Source organism: Neofelis nebulosa, chromosome 1 (genome assembly GCF_028018385.1).
Source record: "Neofelis nebulosa isolate mNeoNeb1 chromosome 1, mNeoNeb1.pri, whole genome shotgun sequence".
NCBI classification, from domain to species: Eukaryota; Metazoa; Chordata; class Mammalia; order Carnivora; family Felidae; genus Neofelis; species Neofelis nebulosa.
The window spans coordinates 237,083,866-237,104,773 of record NC_080782.1 but is presented as its reverse complement, the minus strand read 5'-3'; the positions used below and the strand labels follow the sequence as shown (position 1 = coordinate 237,104,773).

The following is a 20,908-nucleotide window of genomic DNA, read 5'->3' as shown; positions in this document are numbered from 1 at the left end:
TCCTCCCCTTATACATATTTTGAGCTTGTCACTTGCAGGCCAGGAACAGTCTAACATGGGGACCCTTACAGTCATAGTTACTTCAGGGTGACCTGGTAGAGTAGATTAATTTCTCAGTTCTCGATCCCAACAGATCTGATAAAGGAAGTAAAATACTTCTGAACGCAAAAGGCAATTATAAGGCTATGGGCTGAACAAAATCCCCCCAAAAAGCATAGTTTTAGACCTCCATAGGATGTGACTGCATTTTTGATAACCGTTAAAAGGATCTTCTATGAAAACAACTCCAGTTACTCCCGTACAAATAAGTCAAAGAACACGCACAAAAACAATTAATGATACTGAATTTAAAAACAACAATCACCACCACCACCACAAGCCTACCCTGCTATCAAATCCACATCTTAATGGCAGGAACTTGACCAAAAGAGGGAAGCAGGAAGCCAACACTGACACATGACTCTATTCCCAACACGACTGAGCACTTCAGAGACGGCAATAAGGAAAAAAGTAAAGCACTTTGCATTCTGAGCGAAATTAAAAATAACAGGACCACCCTAACTGGCTTGGGTCTCCAAGCTCTTAAAATATTGAACATCCCATAAACCTGGTTTCCAAACAAAAGCAATTCCGCTCCTGATCTTGTTACGTTGGCATCTGAGACTGTGACTTGGTCTTTGTGACTGTAACGTCACGTAAGGAAGTTGTCTGTTGCCAGCATTAACACACGGATATAAACTTGGGAACCTTGATAACTTTATGGTTTCTTGAACCAAATGCTTACCAGGTTCTCCACTGGGGGAGCAGATCTTTCTGAAATCTGACTTCCTTCCGGTCTTTGCAAATACTTTCCCTTTGAAAGCCTTCTGTTTCAGAGTCCGCCTTTAGCTTGTGCAGTTGGGTGCTTCATCTGCCTATCGGTTATCTTTCTCGCTTGGCACGTTAAGCCTTCAATGTGATGACGTCTTCTTTGTTCGCAGCTCACCCACACACCTCATGTTTTGACTGGGAGTATTTTCGTTGGCATTTTACACAGATTTCTCCTGGATACTGTCCACAGGCTAGCTCTTGGTTTCCTTCTAAAGCAGCAATTCACGGCTCCGTCCTCTCAGAAACATGTAAGAGGAAGCAAAAGGACACTTGTAATGCTACCTCTTTGGTTTGTTGTGGCTCAACCTAAGCAAAACCTAGCAGTTGGAGGTAAGCCAGTCATTAAATTAGTGACTTCTTGGGGCGCCTGGGTGGCTCAATCGGTTGGGCGTCCGACTTCAGCTCAGGTCATGATCTCACAGTTTGTGGGTTCAAGCCCCACATCAGGCTCTGTGCTGACAGCTCAGAGCCTGGAGCCTGCTTCGGACTCTCTGTCTCCGTCTCTCTGTCTGCCCCTCCCCTGCTCTCTCTCTATATATAAAAAAATAAACATTAAAAAATTAAGTTAATGACTTCTTTTAGCAATTTTTATCACAAGCCTTCCTTATCAGGAGAAAAAAACCCCCAGTATTCTCAACTTTATAAACACCTGTAATGACAAAAGATCTTGGGCCTATAGGAGTCAACAGTTTTCTTCCATTTGCTCTTTACTTTGGACAGAGTTTACATGTCTTCTTGGGGTGACTGTGGCCAAAGTGGAATATCTGTGGCTCCCTTGGGACAGATCTTCACATTCTTACCCCTAGAATCCTAGAATAGAGGGTTGATGCAAAGGCCCTGAGGTAGACACATTTTTTTAAATGTGAAGAGATGCAAACCATCAGAGGCATCAAAAACTGAGTTGACTTTTAGGTCAAGCCAGGAAAATGCTCACCTTCTGTAACTTTGCATGTGGAAAACAGTCCTGAGTTCGGATAACACAACTTCACATCCTCCTGTGAGGCTCCCAACACTAAATCTGAGCTCTGAAGACACAGGGAATGTTCCTCGACAATGGGCAGATGCCAAGCAAACACCTATATCCCATTTCTAACTCCCTCCCATTTCCATCTTCTAATCGTTGCGGCCAGAAGTGAAGTGGAGAAGCCAGGACGCCAGCGGCGGAGAGGAATGTCTCAGGAGTCTCTACCAGACTCGAGCAGACATACCCTTCTGACACCTCACATGTCTCAGAGGATGTGAGACAGTCGGTGGTGGTTAGTGAACCCAAGTTCACATTCACATAAAATCCGAGCCTACGGCAGCACGGGCTTAGCGCAGGCGTGAGCACCTTCGTCTCAGCCACCCTCCCAAGGGCCGTGTTGATCCGGATCTTGCGTATCTGAGGAATGTCCAGATGCTGGCGAGAAATGAATAGCCCGTCTGGTGCTTTCTCGCCAAATGCTGAAGGCAGGGGAAGCATACGTTGTTGGCAAGATGTCAAGCAGAGGTCTTCAAAACAGTGCAGGTAAAAGGAAGACATGAGTCTTTTCCGGTCTTCTGTCACGGTCACACAGAAACCTGCCGACCTAAGGCCCATGCTCAGGGCTCGACTCCAGAGTCCAACTCTCTGAAAAGGTCCGCCAAATGTCCTGCTACCAGGTTTTCCTGGCCTTACTTATTCTGGGAGAACTGAAAGCACCCGGAGTGGATGAAAAGCCTCGTCAGTCTGCATCACTGAGGAGCCCAGGCACCTTGGACAGAAGGTGCGTACGTTATGGAATAGGGTTCCTCAGAGTAGACCCCACAGAAGGGGCAGGCCGATGATTTCAGGGCTCGGCCACAAATCTCCTCAGGCATCCAACTCTCAAGACTCCCAGATAAGTCGGAAGGGATCTGGACCGGATGCTGTCCTTTTGTTGGAATCAGGAATACCACACCCGTGTCACCCATTCTCTCCACAGGACAGACGTCTCTGAAAACAGCAGAGTAGACAACTCCAAACCTTCATCCCTTCATAAAAGCAGTGGACAAGCTGGCAAGAATTGTCACGATGAAGTTTTTCAGAACTCTGGAATCTAATAAAAGAAACTTTCAGCAACCAGAATAAAGCTCACTGGAAAAAAAAAAAAAAAGCCGGCTGAATTTTGGTAAGAGAGCATTTTGACTTACCTTGTTACCATCCCCAACGCAGCTACAGACTTGAAGACAGAAGTCCATTTTCCTGGTGCAGGTTACTGGTACCGGAGGGACCAGAACCAATCTTATCTTACCTCAAAGAACTGTGGATCCACGTTTTGACCTTAGCTCCCGGAAGCTCCCCGGAAGCTCCTTGGAGGATCTGCTCAAGGACTTGCCTTTGTTTCACACACCTCAGCTCCAAGGCAGTTTCCTGGGTGACATTTGCAAATGTATAAGCGGCTGCCATCTGTGGCGAAGGATAACAATTAGGGCAAGCGATAGAAAAGCCAAAATACTGGGAAGAAAGAGGCTGGAGAAGGGCATATTTCAGGGAATAAGGGCTTTGAGAAGCTCCCATTTAATCCAGAGAACTAGAAGACTCCATGCATGCCTGGGCTGGATACATGCTCAGAAAAGACCTGAGAAGATTCAAAGATCTTCTCATTGGCTGACCTTCAAGCTCCATGCAAGCAGGAAGTAAATGGCCCGGCCAAGTATCGAGGAGTGCCACGACACAGAGCCCATCTGAAAAGACTGGAGAGAGTTTTTAGTGGGTTTTTTTTTTCCTTTTTTTTTTTTTTTTTTTGACTCCAGGGATTAAAAGAACTCTCTGCCTGACCACTAGCTGAATAGTAAACTAATGGAACAGAAACGTAAGTGATCACACATGACAAAGAATATACTTTGAAAATTAGTTCAGAAAAGCCATTTAAAAAACAAGCAACAAAAACTACAACAAACAGCAACAACACGTCATGGAGAGAGAGGGAAAAAGTGATTTCCAAAGTTGCCACATGATAATATTCAAAATATTAAGTTTTCAATGAAAGATTACAAAGTCACATGTGAAAGAAAGAACCATTCATAGGAAGAAAAAAATTAATAGTTCTTGAGGAAGCCCAAATATCAGACTTAACAGACAAAACTTTATTTTTTTTAATATTTGTTTTTGAGAGAGACAGAATGCGAGTGGGGGAGGGGCAGAGAGAGAGGGAGACACAGATTTGGAAGCAGGCTCCAGGCTCTGAGCCATCAGCACAGAACCCAATGTCGGGCTCGAACTCATGAACCTGTGAGATCATGGCCTGAGCCAAAGTCGGATGCTTAGACTGAGCCTCCCAGGCACCCCGAGAGCCACTTCTCAGAAAACATCTATATACTCATTGCCCAGTTTTAATATTAACATCTTGCCATTTCTGTTTCATCTATTTGTTTTTTACTGAAGTGTTTGAAAGTAAACGGGGTGTAACATTTGTCAACATTTTGGTTATGTCCCAGTTTGTCTTGGCTAAAGTTTCTCATGTTTCCTTACATTCTCAGGGAAATCTCCTGACCTTCTTTTCTCCCTTTCCCTCACATAAGATGTCCAACATTAGTTCCTTATTCATCGTTTAGTCCCATTCTCTCATACTTCTTTCCAATTAATACCATGGTAGGCTCACATGTAATTCTTTTCTCAGAATTGCCTCCTTCTTCTGAGAACAATTTCCCGTCATCCTATCCAAATTGTTCTCTCAGGATCTCCAGTTATGACACAACGTCACACACACATCTCTCCTCCTCCTGTTACAGTTGCTGTGTCTAGATCTTGTGGCCCAGTGAGGGTTTTCCCACTGGTCTTGGGCCTAGGGCCCAGAGAGTTGAGGTGGTTTCTCTGCAGGTGGCCAACTTGGTCAGCTGCAAAGCTCAGGAGCTATCAGAGGTCAAGTTTCTCTCATGTGTTGAAAGAATGCTTGCAACGAGAGAGAAGAATGAGGTTGATACTCAGAAAAAGGGGAGCAAACAATCCTTTACTGTTGGGACCCTGACTTTTTTTTCTAACCTCACTTGCATTGGGATTCTGTGGGCACCTGGGGGTCTCAGTGGGTTAAGCATCTGGCTCTTGGTTTTGGCTCAGGTCATGATCTCATGGGTCATGAGTTTGAGCCCCACATCAGGCTCTGCATTGACAGTGTGGAGCCTGCTTGGGATTCTTGCGCTCTCTCTCTCTCTCTCTGCCTTTCCCCCACTTGTGAGTGCACTCTCTCTCCCTCTCCCTCTCTCAAAATAAATAAACTTTTTAAATAAGTAAATTGGGGCGCCTGGGTGGCGCAGTCGGTTGAGCGTCCGACTTCAGCCAGGTCACGATCTCGCGGTCCGTGAGTTCGAGCCCCGCGTCAGGCTCTGGGCTGACGGCTCAGAGCCTGAAGCCTGTTTCCGATTCTGTGTCTCCCTCTCTCTCTGCCCCTCCCCATTCATGCTCTGTCTCTCTCTGTCCCAAAAATAAATAAAAAACGTTGAAAAAAAAATTAAAAAAAAAAAAATAAATAAATAAATAAATAAGTAAGTAAATAAATAAATAAGGATTCTAGCGCCTGCCGCCAAAAGAGCATGTAATTAAGTGTGGTCTGGCCTAGGGGATATCAATAGGGAGAATTAGGTAAAACCTTTAGTCTACCCCCAAATAAAAGTTATAAAGACCACTCTAACCAATCCATCCAACCTCAAATTCAAAAGACTTGAAGAGAAGCTATAGTTCTGTGTATGTTTTCAAGGTCAAATATTAATACATAAATCTATAAAACTTAAAAAAAAAAGAAAAGAAAAGGCAAGGAGCTCACCAATGTATGTAGGACGTAGAATTTCAGATTGTTACTTTTGTACATTACACGTTCATTTAAAAATCGAACAAAATTTTATTTTGTACCTACTTTTTGTAGAAAGCGCCTCAGAAAGTATAATGTGTTTGCTACTGAACCGGAAAATTTAGTTTGTGGTTCTGTATTTTATTCTAAACATGATCAAATACACCTCCACACACACACACACAAGAGACAGGAATGTGTACACATTTTATGACTTGTTAAACATACCAACAAACAATAAAAAACAACTGACAAGCTAGAACAACATTATTAAACTGAAAAAGTCAGTTAATAATTCTTCTCAAAAATCTATGTAGCCACAGAAATTTGTGAGTCTTTTTCTTAGACCATACCCTACTGAGCCAAAATGATTTCTCACTTTTGTATCCTATGGTGAAACGTATGCGTCTCAAGGGTACAGATATAATCATATAGATCAACACAAATCAAAACGTGTTGAGCACGTGTGCCGATACTGTCACCCACTCCAGCAAGTCTTTCCTGATCTCCCGGATAAGGATCGTGCCCTTGATGTTCTCACAGTCTCAGCTGGTCCTTCGTGGCACATATAAAAATAATTCTTAAATTACCTCCCAATGACTAGTTCAGTATTGTCTCCCTGGAAAATACATAATTTCCCAAAAGACACGGGCTTTGTTCCCCTCTTCAGGAATGGGCCCCGGTATCAAGCAGGCACATAATGAAATGCTTAGTAAAGATTAATGAATAGGGGCGCCTGGGTGGCGCAGTCGGTTGAGCATCCGACTTGGGCTCAGATTATGATCTCACGGTTCGTGGGTTCGAGCCCGGCGTCGGGCTCTGTGCTGACGGCTCGGAGCCTGGAGCCTGCTTCCGATTCTGTGTCTCCCTCTCTCTCTGCCCCTCCCCTGCTCATGTTCTCTCTCGCTCGCTCTCTTCCTCTTAAAATAAAAATTTTTTTAAATTAAAAAAAAGATTAATGAATAAATAGGTCACACCACAGAGAATTTTATAAAGGAAGGACTCCATGATTTCTGTCGGTTGTCTTATTTCTGGCTTGTGCACAGAAGGAGAACGGAGAAAGGAGTGCGTACTACTGAGGGTGAGCGAATGTGAGGCTCTGGCATTTGCGGGCTTGTTTCCCTCCCAGCGTCCCGTCAACTGTCAAGTGCAGCAAGGTGTGCTTTGTACTACATACAATCATAGGAGTTTCTCAGCTCGGTGTCCTGTGTTTCAAAATCTTTTTAACTACATGGTGATGGATGCTAACTAGACTTATTGGGGTGCTCGTTTCACAACATGTACAAATACTGAATCATTATGTTGTCCACCTGAAACTATATAATATTCTAAGTCAATTTATGTCAATAACATAACATTTCTTTCTTTCTTTCCTTTCTTCTTTCTTTCTTTCCTTCTTTCTTTCTTCCTTCCTTTCTTTCTTTCCTTCCTTCTTCCCTCCCTCCCTCCCTCCCTGCTTCCTTCCTTCCTTCCTCTTTCTTTTCTTTCTTTCTTTCTTTCTCTCTCTCTCTCTCTTTCTCTCTCTCTCTCTCTCTCTCTCTTTCTTTCTTTCTTTCTTTCTTTCTTTGAGGGAGCAAGTGGGCCAGAAGAAGGGAGAAAGAATCTTCAGCAGGCTCCACACTCACCCTGGGATCATGATCTGAGCTGAAATCAAGAGTCAGATGCTCAACCTACTGAGCCACCCAGGTGTCTCTGATCACTCTATTTTATTTTTAACATTTACTCATTTTTGAGAAACAGAGATAGACAGAACGTGAGTGGGGGAGAGGCAGAGAGAGAGGGAGACACAGAATCCGCAGCAGGCTCCAGGCTCCGAGCTGTCAGCACAGAGCCCGATGTGGGGCTCAGACCCACGGAGTGCGAGATCATGACCTGAGCCGAAGTCGGAAGCTTAACCGACTGAGCCACCCTGGCGCCCCCCTGATCACTCTATTTGAAACTGTGATATCTCATTTCCTCTTGCCTGCTTGATTTTTTTTTCTCTATGGCACTTGTCTCCATCTGTCAGAATATACACATTGTAACACGATAGTGTAAATAGTGTACTATTTACTGTCTTTCCCCCCACTAGAATGTAAACTTCGAGAGGATAGGGATTTTTGTCTGTTTTACTCCCCTGTATCTCTAGCATTCTGCCATGTAGTAGGTGCCCAATGAATGTATGCTCCATGAATGACTGAACGAATGCCCTGAGCACTGCTTGAGGAAACCCATCAGCTGGGCAGCAGACTAAGTTGGATTAATTGTCAATCTCAAATGGATCCTAAATATCAAATCATTCTGTTACAAAAGGTGCTGCTACTGTGAATGACCATTTTCTTCAAACTCCGTTCATGTTATTAAAATTACCCCTATTAACACTGATTCAGTGGGGTCAGCTTGCTGCTCCCTTTTCTCCCGTATTTTCCATCTCGGTTTCCAAATATTTTTGAGCCTTTACTATATACGGTATGCTAAGCACTGGATACAAAGTGATAGGCCTAGAGTGACAAAGTCCTTACCTTTACGAAGCTTACAGTTTTCTGAAATTCACCATGTGAAAGTCACCAGACCACTACCTCTCCCCAGTTTCAAGTATCTTCTCTCAGATCAACTAAAATTAAGTAGAATTCTAGCAAATGATTTCAATTCAATCTTGTCCAATTTCACGCACATAAACCAGCTTTCAAAGACCACCGAAACCTAGCTTGAAGCACCACAGGTATCTAAAAAGTAGTTTGAATAGATGGCACTGGGATCGCGTCTATACAATATGAAAGCTGAGTGCAAATTAGCAACATGAAACTGGTATCTGACGAAGGTTCTTCACGTAATTTTATGCTTCGGCTTATATAAATCCCAGCGCTAGAACCTTTAAAAGCATTTGTATCAATTATTTTGCAGAAATATTTTGATGTCATTGTGGTTCATTATAATGGTTAAAGTTATTGTCAGTTTTCCAAAAAAAAAAAAAGAGTTTATTTCAATAATTCCGGGCACATATGAAACTGTAGCCAGAGTAATTTTTCTAATGGCTAAAAAGGTTTTAGTCTTTTGTCAGCAAGGACTGTAGTTAAAATTTTTCAACCGCAGAATCTTTTATCCCGTCGGAGTACAGCCAAGTACCTGCGGAATAGTTCGGAGGTAGAAACAGGACACTGCCAGTCAGCAGAAAATTTTGAATCTATCATAGGACAGAGGCCTAATTGCTCCCCTATGTCATTTGACAACCAGAATGGCTGTTTTGAGAACACTTTTGTGGGTTTCTTTTTAAAGTGTTTCCAAGTTTAATTTTAACAGGCACAACAGAGTGCCAGTCCCCTATCTGATTGTCCCACAAAATTTGACCTGCTTGACTTCATCAGCAGTTGCACTGGAAATCTAAGGACATGACAGGGTAACACTGAAGCAAAATCAGTTTAGTTATAGGATAAATTAACAATTGCAGACTGTCAGCCCAAGGCAAGTCAGCAAAATTGTACCAAAGCTTGTTCAGAATCCACAGGGCAAAATGGAAAATAATCCCACGTGCCCATGTTTCTGGGTAACTTTGCAGGGGCAAGATTACCCTGGGAACATGCATATTTTGACGTGGAACTCACCCTAATAGTTAACAGTCAAAGTGTGCGACAAATAGGGGCACCTGGGTGACTCAGTCGGTTAAGCGGCCGACTTCGGCTCAGGTCATGATCTCACGGTCCGTGAGTTCGAGCCCCGCGTCGGGCTCTGTGCTGACAGCTCAGAGCCCGGAGCCTGCTTCTGTTTCTGTGTCTCCCTCTCTCTCTGCCCCTCCCCCATCCACGCTCTGTCTCTCTCTGCCTTTCAAAAATGAATAAATGTTAAAAAAAAATTAAAAAAAAAAATTTGCGACAAATAGGGATTACTTCCAGAATCTGCAGGGACATCTCTGGCTCTTCTCTGGGGATCAGAGCACATGCAGCGGTAGCAGAAGTAGGGGACTAGGACAGTGTTCATAAGCTTTTTGATCCCAGGACTCCTTTACCTCTTAAAAATCACTGAACTTTCGGGCGCCTGGGTGGCTCAGTCGGTTGAGCGTCCGACTTCGGCTCAGGCCACGATCTCGCGGTCCGTGAGTTTGAGCCCCGCGTCGGGCTCTGGGCTGATGGCTCAGGGCCTGGAGCCTGCTTCCGATTCTGTGTCTCCCTCTCCCTCTGCCCCTCCCTCGTTCATGCTCTGTCTCTGTCTCAAAAATAAATAAATGTTAAAAAAAATTTTTTTTAAAAATCACTGAACTTTCATTTATGTGGATTTTCATCTATCAATATTTATCAGACATTAAAATAAAGAATTTCTAGAAATATTCATTAACTTCTATAAAAATAATAATAGAAACCTCATACATGGTCACATAAATATTTTTATGACAAGTGACTGTATTTTCCAAAATAAATTCCTTTTCACTGCATTTCTTTTTTGCTGCACCATTTGGTGACAAGTGTGGCATTGTCTTACCTTTTTGTGACATCCTTAAGGTCTAGCTCGGTCGAAAACAACTGGACACTCATCTGCCTCTGCATTGACTCTATTGCCATATGCATTTGGTTGAAGTATATGAAGAAAACCGTCTCACACAGGTATGCTAGAAAAGGGAGCAGTATTTTAATAACTTTTTCAGGTAACTGTGGCTAATCTTATTTGGTACTACACCAACACTCCACAGTGACAGATTTTTTTTTTAAAAGAGTAGTTGCAACATGAAATCTAAATAGTATCAGTGACATTTTCATACTGGTACATTAAATTCTGTTGGCCCACGTAGGAGTGCCTGGTGGCTCAGTTGGTTGAGCTTCCGACTTCTGCTCAGGTCATGATCCAGCAGTTCATGAGTTCGAGCCCTGCGTTGGGCTCTGGGCTGACAGCTCAGAGCCTGGAGCCCGCTTCGGATTCTGTGCCTCCCTCTCTCTCTGCCCCTCCCCTGCTCATGCGCTCTCTCTCTCTCTCTCTCTCAGAAATAAACATTAAAAAAAAGTTTTTTAATTCCATTGGCCTTACACTTCAAATGATCTTTTCCCATTTCTTACTTTGTAACATTATGTACTGATCATTTGAAAATATGGTTCACTCAGTTATGCAGATAATCCAAATGTGGAAACATTTAACTATATAAAACAAACTGCGTTTGTTCATATCACCAATGATCTTAACAGAAAAGTATCTCAGTTGTAGGAAGCTGTCAGGCTCCCGGTGGTGGATATAAGTTTTCCAAACTGTAACTTTTACTTAAAAGCTCAAATTTTCTCCCTTGTTTCCCTTGAAGTAGCAGTAGTCTGGTTTAGCCCATCAGAAGATGTCAGCCAAATACTCAACTCTGAATAACCCTAGTTTGTCTGTTCTTTCAAGTAAAAATAGTATTCAGTGGGAAAGGTGGTGTCAGTTCAGCTTGCAACTCAAACAACAGAACAGGTGCTTTTCCTCCAGACAATCATTGTACTGATTATATAGCACAAATGTCTTATCCACAGTTCCCATTTTGTCACACACAGTTTATTTAAAAGATGTGTACTCAGATGTGGAGATCAAATAAAATTAATGAGTTTTACTGCCCTCATCACACCTATTATTAAGTGAACTGGTTTTATTTTTATCTTAAGAGTGCATGGTGGCAAAAAGTACAATAATGGCCAGTGCCACTGCCTTGATTCGTGGTAAAGCACTAGGTTGTTTTTCCCATTATAGCTTTTGCATCACCAGAGAAATGGCAATGCAGTAAAAAAGGCAAATAATGTCTTAACACTATTCTGAAAATAATTTTGACCTCACACATCCCTTACAAAGGTCCCAGAGACACCCAGGGGCCCACAGACCAGACTCCAAAGGAGAGCAAGGGAGAGGACATGCTTTGGGCCTCCCGGGTGCCAGTGCTGTACAAAATGGAAAAATGTTCTACATTCATTATCCCAGGTGGGCTTATAAGTCCGAGATTCTCTTCAACAAGTATCTGTGTTTCCACTTTAAAGAAACAGGCTTTAGGAAGTGACAGAACATAGAATCTAGTCTGTCGGGCTCCAAAACTCATGTTTTTTCTCCACAGTGGAAAAAGATACCTTCTTTCCAGCTTTGATTTAGGGACCCTCTTGCAGACTGCCCACCATGATAAGCCATGCCCCACACTACCATCTAACCTATTTCCAAGTCTGGGCAAACCTTTTCCTCTAGCAGTAAAACTACTTCTCTTATACTAGTTATCTAAGCCAGAAGTGAGAAGAATAAGGTATAAGAGGTCTTCCCCCCCCCCCCAAATAAGCCCCCACCGGACATCAATAATCTTTACTTTTCAGTTAGCCTGGAATTGGCCTCAGAAACATCTCAACTCAGGTCCAGGTAGCCATAATCAATCAATCAATCAATCAATCAATCCGAGCTAACAACAGACTTGAAATTTGTCAGCCCTCATTTCTAAATCATTATGAGGCAAGTATGTGGGAACAGAGCACGAACCTCTTCCTTTGTTACTAAGTTTGCCAGGAAGAGATGTGCACAGCTCCAAGTGATCGAATTACCTAGGAAAAAAACAAAACAACTAACATAATCATTAAGAGCAAGGACTGTTGACCCTAACTGAGGAGTCTCCTGGAATTTATTACAAGTTCAACGGTCCACTAGATGTTTCCTACCTACTACAAAACTCTACATCGTATCTTTTCCCACTTTTCCAAATTGTACTTGACTGTCTAAACGTAACTAGGCTTCCGTAAATCACTGCAACGGCTTCTCCTACTCTCACGGCAATACTCTTCCTGTCTGAACACTTCTGATATTTGACTAGCTTCTTCCTCACGTCGCACTGGCCTTAAAGTCTAAGGTAGTTGAAGGTATTTTGGAAGCTGGAGCAAACGCAGGATTTGGGAACAGAAACATCTGGATACAGACAATGAAGACCTGGGTTAGAGGGCTGAGACTCAATCAGAATGTCCAATCACATGGTCACAAGCCTGGTAATGCTTCACTGTTTGCAGGTAGAAAAATTCTGGAAGAGCGCAATCTTTGCCTCCTTGATTAAAAAATAGATTTTATCTTGTTCATTTCCACCTCCCCGTTCCCCTCGCTTCTCAGGATCTCACATGAAAATTTTTATGGGGAAAAAATGATTCTTTTACATAATTATTCTTCACTATACATTTTTCCATTATTCATAGTATTTCAGTTCCCATGACTTCAGTTATCATTAGTGACATTTCCCTGGAGACAAGAATTCTCATTATATACTTTCTACCCCAGAATTTCCTAATCAGTTCTCATTTGAATTGTTCTCCTGCCAACCTACCAAGACAAAGGGCAAATCAAAAGGAGTCGACTGAGACTCATATGGACTTCCTAACCACAGCCTCACACAGAAGGTGGATCCAGGTTTCCTCCTGGCTTGGAAAAACTTTTCCTGCTGGAGTTAAACTGCCAGTGTCTTCTGAAAACCAAAATAAAACAAAACATACACTGAACTTTACTAAAATTCCTTCACAGAAGAAAACATGAAAATGGACATAGCTTTACCTTATGACTTTAGCTTAACGACCAAAAATTACGGGTTTTGTTTCGTATTTTTATTCAAGCCTGGTGCACAATTAATTTCCCTCATTTTAATAAGTCACGTTCCTGTTCATTTGTTGACCTTATTTTCTAAAGCTGTTGGATGACCTTCATTTCCCCGAGTTTTGAAAGTTGTTATTCAAAACAACTGTGCCTTTACAAAAGATAAAATGCCTTGGGGCGCCTGGGTGGCTCAGTCTGTTAAGCGTCCAATTCTTGATTTCGTCTCAGGTCTTAGTCTCGCGGTTTGTGAGTTCAAGCCCCAGGTCGGGCTCCGTGCTGGTGGCAGAGCCTGCTTGGGATTCTCTCTCTCCCTCTCTCTCTGCCCCTCCCCTACTTGCATTCTCTCTCTCTCTCTCTCTCCCCTCTCAGGACCAATAAACTTAAAAAACTTAAAATACCCTCTACCTAAAATACCCTTGCTACTTGTTCTATGGTCAGAGCATCACTGTTTCCTCAAGTCCAACCTCCTCCGTGAGGCTTCCTTCTCATCCGGGGGCTCGTCTCTCATCCACTCCCCCCTCTAACGCACACACACGGTGTCATCCACATAATGCCTGCACTGCTCGTGTTCAGTGTCCCCTCCTAGAGCACTTAGAATATTGGAACACACTCACCTTTTTCTTCCACCAAACTCCCTGTGGAGTCCTTGAGGGCAAGGCTCCTGTTTTATTCATGTTTATAGTTTCATCACTCAGCACAGCACCTGACTTAATCTGGACGCTAATAAATATTGAACGACCTCCGAGTTTTCCTTCTTTCCACGTTCAATTACTGCACATTTCTTTTTAAGTTTCAACGCTGTTCTTGTTCTTTACGTCAATGATCTCAAAGTAGAGACAAATTGACTGTTAGAGACTCAGGAGACCACTTTGGTTTTCAGACGTGTATGACCGAGCTAGTGACACAAACCAATTTTAAAAGCCTGCGGTGGAAACAAATGCCTTGCATTCTTTGGAGGAACATGCTAAATAAATAAAATGGGGTTCACTTGGAGAAACCGTTTGACAATTTTTTATGAAGTTAGAGATACACCCACCTTACGGTCAAGCAACGTTAAATCTAGGTATTTCCCCCCAAAGACATTAAAACATATTCACAAAACGTTTACGACAGTTTTATTCATAGTATCAAAAAATTGCAAACATCCCACTTTCCCTCTAGAAAAGAATGTCTACATAATTTGTAGTATATTCACACAGCGGAATACTACTTAGTAATGAAAAAGGAATTGCACTATTGGTCCAGATGACGTGATGCAATCTTGAAAACACTGAGCTGAACAAAAGAAGATAAGTAAGAGTGCAGACTGTAGGGCGCCATTTATGTGAAATTTCAGAATAGGCAAAACTACTCTATAATTGTAGAAATCAGGATATCAGATGGTTGTGGTGGGGAGGAGGGTTAGCTGGAAAGGACCATCAGGGAATTTTCCACAGGGATGGCCATGGTCTATACCTTTGTCGTAAATACTGGTTGTAAAGTTATAAAAATTAGTCAAAAAACCTTCCACGTATACACTTAGATGTGTGCATTTTAGTGTATGTATTTTAAAAAAATCTCTCAGTCTCTCTCTCTGATGTATACACACATATATACCTACGTGTCCATATGTGTATACACACATATACGTACATTATACTGGGGTTCAATTACTTATTATTCAAGATAGTCAAGAACAATATACAAAGTCTAAAGTGGTGGGCCACACCAAGAACACATTAATTCTGGATTTGTTGTACTATTATTTTTATCTTCTTAATTATGATTTTCTTAGGCTAAAAGTAATACGATTTTGCTTACACTTAGCCTGGACCAACTGATGACTGACGTAAAAGACTATGCTAAAAAACAACTGCCGCCTTCCAATTATATTTTTTCCTATGACAAAAATCTTTAAAATCTCTAAAAAAGATTTTTAAAGAGTTACCTCAAATAGAAGCACAGTAATTGCCAATACTTTGGTCACAGCATCTGGATTTGTTCTATAATTTAAACACCTTACTAAATTCCTAATTATGCAGATGCTAATGCTTAGGAAGCAAAAAAGATGAGAAAGAATGAGCCATGGGAAAGGCAAAGGGGAAGAGTGTGTATAAAACCCCTGAGGCTAGAAAGCCCTGGTCCGGGTTAGGGAACCACAGAAGGCTACAAATGAGCTGGGGCGGGGAAACCAAGTGACCCTGCGAAGATAACCCAGAACTGGCTTATACAGGACCTTGTAAACCAAGGTAAGGAGTATAGATTTTATTCTAAGAGCAACAGAAAGCCTTTGGAGGACTTTAAGCAAGGTTATGACACAATTGAGTTTACATTTCTAAAAGATCATTCTGGCTGCTATGTAGAAAATGGACAGAGCAGAAGCAAGAGAGAAAAAAGTAGCCTTAATGGGGCCATTGCTAGTCTGGGGGAGAGATTCCAGTGGTGGTGGTGGAGATGGGAGGAGGTAGGCCATCCGGAGATATATTTTACAGGTATTACTGGAAAAAAATATGCTGACGGATGGGATATGGTGGGGGGAGGAAAACTTAAAAATGAAACTGAGGTTTCTGGCTTATGCCACTTACTGACATGGGAAATACTGCACGGAAAACAGGTTTAGGGATGGAAAGGTAAGTTTTATTTTGGACACATTAACTTTGAGATGCCAAAATGTATCCAAGAAGAGATGTCAGGCTGAATAGTTTTGAGAAGAGTCTTGAATTAAAAAAAATAAATGTGGTAGTAAGCAGGATAGAGACGAAATTTAAAGTTATAGGTATACGTGGATTTCCCCAAGAAGAGGGTGTAGAAAGAGAAGAGAAGGGGACCAGTTCCAAGTCTTGAAGAAGTCTTTTAGAGGGCAGGAAGAAAAAGAAAACCAGCAAAGCAGGCGGTGGATCGGTCAGAAAGGGCAGTGTTTCAAGGAGGGAGCGGCCAAAGCTTGTCAGAGATTAAGAAAACCATGAACACAGAATATCTTTTGGTTTTGGCAACGTGGAAGCAGTCTGAAGAGCATGACTGGGGCAGAAGTCGGATCAAACTGGAAACAGAATGGGATGTGAGGAAGAGACCATAATGATCACGTATTAGGTTAAATCATAGGACATTGCTGAACTCTGACAGTTTCTGATGTACAAAAACAGTAATTTCACATGATTCTTTTCTAAGGAGCTTGATGGAAGAACATAGAAGGGAAGATGAGGTCAAGTAGGGCCCGGAAGGAGAGGGGAAAGACCAAAGCGTGTTTGTACATTGATAAAAATGAAGCAACTGTCAGCTGAAAAAGGGTGAAGTTTCGAAAGGGACGGAAGATTTGGTTACTGAAGAAAAAAACATGAAATAATCTTCACAGAGAGTAGGTACGTAAATTAACTGAACTGCAGTGGGGATGTTAGGCACCACTTGAGAGCGGTTGACCATGAATTTGTGGCACAGGCTAAAAGCTCAAATGCCTACAGGGGCCAAGACAAGTGAACCTGAAGCAGGCTAAGTGGACATAAAACTCAAGAATATATATCCCGTCTCAAGGGGGCGGCCACTGGACTGCTGCCACCAACACTGTCAATCCTATGTTGTCACATCCCCTGATCTAAGAGGAGCCAGAAATCTCGATTTTTATGTAACATATCTTAATTTAAAAAACACTCTATGAGCCACCGGGGTGGCTCGTCAGTTAAGCATCTGACTTAGGCTCAGGTCACGATCTCCCGGTTCATGAGTTTGAGTCCCACATCGGGTGAGTTCAAGCTCCACTTGTCGCTCCACACTCTCAGTGCGTGGGATTCTCTCTCCCTGCCCCTCTCTGCCCCTCGCTCACCATGCCCTCTTTCTCTCTAAAAAACAAAACAACAACAACAACAAAAAGTGTTGAAGAAAACGGGTTGCATTTATCCAAGGTGGTACATTTTTTAGGAGAGTGATACGAAGACTGATTTGAGTTAGTTGAGATAGAGTGACCGTAACAATGAACTACTAAAAATGAAGCTGGATAAAGAATATAGAGACCAAAGGAGGGTATAATAGTTACAGTGAAGGTAGTGGACCAGTTTTGTACATTGTTGAGTTTTTTGGGGGGACGGTTTTTTGCTTATTTTAGAGAGACAGAGAGGGAGAGAGAGCATGGGCAGGGGAGAGGGGCAGGGAGAGAGAATCTAAGGAAGGCTTCACACTGAGGGTGGAGCCCAACATGGGGCTTGATCCCATGACCCTGGGATCATGACCTGAGCCAAAATCAAGAGTCGGATGCTCAACCGAGCCACCAGGTGTCCCAAATTTTGTACAGTGTTGTTAACTGAAGGCCACGGTTTATTCAGACTTCCTTAATTTTTACCTAATATTATTTTTCTGTTAGGATCCCATCCAGGAAACCACATCACATGTAATTATCACGTCTCCTTATGCTGTGGCAGTTTTTCAGACTACCCTTGTTTTTTACGAGCTTGACAGTTTGAGGAATGCTGGGCAGATATTTTGTAGAATGTCCCAATAGCGGAATTTGTCTGATCCTTTTCTCATGATTGTATTATTTTTATGATGTTTTTTCTAAAAATAATCTAAGCAACAAAAATCTTAACCTGCTTGAATTTAAATAATGTTATTCCATTGATTTTGAAATTTGACTTACAACCCCGATGCATCTGGACTTTGTAATTTTTAAAAACTGCATAGGCTTCAAAATTTTGAATTTATACATTCTGTCTGTAGTTTCTTGCCTTGAGCTCACTTGCTCAAGAACTTAAGGAATCAGGAGACAGTCTTTATCGAATCCTTTTTTTTTTTAATGCTTATTTATTTTTGAGAGAGAGAGAGAGAGAAAGTGTGAGTGGGTGAGGGACAGACAGACAGACACACAGAATCTGAGAGAGACAGAGTTATCAGTGGGGGAGGAGCAGAGAGAGAGAGAGACGGAGACACAGAATCCGAAGCAGGCTCCAGGCTCTGAGCGGTCAGCACAGAGCCCAACGCGGGGCCTGGAACCCACTAACCACAAGATCGTGACCTGAGCCAAGTCGGATGCTTAACCCACTGAGCCACCCAGGCGCCCGCAAAACCCTTTCTTGTACTACTTTCCAGTTCTTTTCCTACTGGACGTAAAAATTCTAAGTTCGATTTTTACCCCCTTTTATTTCTTGAGTACTTCCAATACATATGCATATATACCTAAGCAACATACGGTAGCTTTACATGTTTTAAGATCGTATGTATATAAATTGTCATGCTGTATACTTTCTACATCTTCCTCTTCTGGCCTCATATTTCTGGGTTTAGCACTGATTTACTGGCATATAATATTCTCTCATATGAGCATCCCATTCGTGTATTTGTTCTCACCAGGGGAGGTTTCTAATCTTTTGCTTCTACTCAGTGCTGTTACGCATTCTTGCCTACATGTCAAAGGTTCTGTAAGATACAAACTTAGAAGCAGAATGCCAGGATACAGTATTTGAAAATTTGCGGTTTTTCTTCATTCTGACAAAGTGCTTCCCAAAATGGATGTAACATTTACGCACCTACCAGCAAGAACGTGGTTATGTCGTGACTCATAGAAGAAAAAGAACTTTTGAAAGACACAAACTGGATAATATGCTTTCCTCATTGTAATCTGCCCTCTGTGCTCACGTAATCATTTCTGCAAACATACGACTGCTAGGAGCCACGCAAAAGGCTTAAACTCCGTCAGGCCAGCCTCTCCCCGGCGCCCGGAGACGCCAATACACGCCCACTTCCGGCGTAAGCTCAACGTAAAGGCGAACGTAGGCACGCGTAGGACGTCGGCGCCCTGTTTGACGTCCTTGAAGGCCCCTTTCCGGGCTGTCTGGAAAGATCCAAGTGTCAGCTTGTGTAGGTCTATTGCCTCTTTTTCACAAAAAAAGAAAAATATTCTAAGGGTTCCCCTTGTTCTCTGAGAAGATCCCTTTCCCCGGAAGAGTTGCTTTCGGCTGGCGTTTCTTTCAGGCAGTGCCGCGGGCAGCCCGTAGGCCCTTGTAAGGCGCGCGCTGCAGCCCCGCCTCCTTCCTTTCGGCCGGAACCGCCATCTTCCAGGTAAGGCCTGCGCGTGGCTCCCGGTGCCGCTTGCCCCCCAGACCTGAGTCCTGACCCTGTGACCGCTCCGCCCGTGCATTGAGGCCTTAAAGGGACTGGTTAGACTGTTCGGGGCCCACCGGCCTGGGCGGTGGAGCCATGTTCAATCAGACCGGGAGCGGCGTGCGCCGGGTCTGGGCCGGGGGGCTGAGGACCGGACCGCGAGGCCGGGGCCCTGCGGGGGGAGAGGCTCCAGAGAAGCGAAGTCGAGATACAGGGGGGAGGCGACTCGGGTCAGTTTAGGGAATCGTTGGTTTTTCTTGGGTCCCCGAGGCTTTAGACTCCGTACTCTGGGCCTTCGGACAGGCTTTGTGGGGCCGCGTGGCCCAGGCAGGCCTTTGGAACTCAGTGTGGAGCTTTGGCCCCTAATGTGCAACCTAAACTTGAAATGAGTTGGGCGGGGACTTACGGTCGTTTGGGACAGGTTTAAAACGGGCTTAAAGTCAGGAGCTTTAACCTCCAAGGAGGCCCCGGGGTGTGTGTGAAAGCCCGGGCCCGTGGTCCGAGAAAAGAGTGGATGCCCGCTTCGTCGCCTCGCAGGATGTGAACCCCAGACCCCTCGGCGTTAGTGCTTGTGAAATTATCCCGGCTGTTACAGATTTTAGGCCCAAGTCGCATTTGGACAAACGGAAAGTGCGTTCAGGTTGCCGCAGGTATTTTGTTAAGGCCGGGGCAGCCGGTGAAAGGATTCCCGAATAGTTGTGTGTCTCATGTAGACTCTTGGGGGGGGGGGTGGAGTTAGTGAATTACCACTTAATCTTAGGTTTTTTGGGGAGGGGGGGTTCTAGTTTGTAAATTTTAGCTACCAGAGCTGAGCAAACCGCAGGTGGCGCGCAGGTTGGTGCTTTTGGAGACTCTAAAGAAAGCATCACTATTCCCTACATCAAGTATCATTTTCAAAAGCGTGTGTTGGGTGATTTCTTACTGGGGAAAATGGATCTGGTGAAAGAATGGTTTCTGGAGTCCGAAATTACTTCCATTATCGAGTCTGCCACTTCGTGACCCGGGGAAGTGATTTGGACCTGCAGAGCGTCTCTTGTATATATGATGAACTTCACGCTTTTGTATGCGCTGGGTACAAATGTAGAGAATTTGAGGATTCACGCAGGGTAGCTGGCACTTCATAGATGCTTAGTTATGTTTTTAACCCCGCTTTGGCGGGTAGGGTGAAACATTGTGTCCCTTTGCGTCTCAAGTTACATGAAGAAGGTGCTTTGGAGTCACTTTTCTTTTAAGAAGTGTTCATAAGTTAAGGGATTTATGTTAGGGTCTCATCAAGTTAAGCCTGACTTCCATATATTTTGCCTTGTGGTTGGAGTAGTTCCCAGCGATGGGAGTTTTGCTCTCCAGCGACCTGAAGCATAAAAGCCATTGTTTCAACCTTTTGGGGAACAGTGAAAGATGCAATTTGAAATGCCTATATGTGAATTCTTAGATAGCGATAAATTAACTACCACTTAATATTAAACACATACACTAGAAGTTGCTCGGTGGGGGCGCCTGGGTGGCTCAGTTGGTTGGGCGTCCAACTTCGACTCAGGTCATGATCTCAGGGTTCGGATTCGGACCCCACGTCAGGCTCTGTGCTGACAGCTCGGAGCCTGCAGCCTGCTCCAGATTCTGCCCCTCCCCCATTCGCACCTGCAAGCTCCCTCTCTCTCAAAATG

General features: G+C 43.4%; 1 long non-coding RNA gene across 3 annotated transcripts; it reads right to left on the bottom strand.

The window, feature by feature from the left end:
* Positions 1-1,388: 1,388 nt before the first annotated feature.
* LOC131487944 (uncharacterized) lies at positions 1,389-19,032 on the bottom strand. 3 transcript variants are annotated; one of them, XR_009250021.1, is made up of 6 exons: positions 18,671-19,032; positions 12,919-13,056; positions 12,093-12,154; positions 10,107-10,233; positions 3,022-3,277; positions 1,389-2,927 (listed from the first exon to the last, which is right to left on the bottom strand). It is a non-coding gene; the product is annotated as an uncharacterized LOC131487944 (long non-coding RNA). The 3 variants fall into 3 exon arrangements; XR_009250020.1 differs by having other exon boundaries at positions 18,675-19,032; XR_009250022.1 differs by lacking the exon at positions 12,919-13,056 and having other exon boundaries at positions 18,675-19,032.
* Between the last annotated feature and the right edge of the window lie 1,876 nt (positions 19,033-20,908).